Here is a 592-nt window from a genome sequence, read left to right as displayed (position 1 = left end):
TATATATATATATATATATATATATTATATAATATAATATATATGCATATATGCATACATATATGTACATACTTACATATATATATATGTATATACATATGCATATAAGGGTGCTTCCTTCCTTCCTGCTTTCCTTTTGATCTTCCACACAGATCACACGCATTCTTGTCTGTCTCCTCTCCTATCATTTCTCCTGTCCAAGCTTGTTCCTCCGGCGCTCGCCAGCTCACCTTCGTTATACCTTAGCAGCCCTTACTCTTTGTTTTCACTGTCCTGTTGTCATTACCACCTTTGTCTCCCCGCAAATCCCAGATTTTATTTTACATTGCGGAAGCAGCTTTTTTTCTCGAAGACACATCTTGTGGTAATTGCTCGAAATATTGAGCAGATAAACAGCCGACAACTGATGAAGGGACGTTCTTTGTATCTACTTCTTTTCCATTTGTTTCTTTCCTTGTTCGCAAAAAAAGTTCGCATTCTACATTTTCGTGTTTCGTATTTTATATTGTTTACGTTTTATGACATCCTGTGCCCATATATATATATGTATATATATATATATATATATATATATATATATATATATATATAT

This window comes from Octopus bimaculoides, chromosome 21 (assembly GCF_001194135.2).
Source record: "Octopus bimaculoides isolate UCB-OBI-ISO-001 chromosome 21, ASM119413v2, whole genome shotgun sequence".
Lineage (NCBI taxonomy): Eukaryota > Metazoa > Mollusca > Cephalopoda > Octopoda > Octopodidae > Octopus > Octopus bimaculoides.
Note: the sequence above shows the minus strand (reverse complement) of the source record.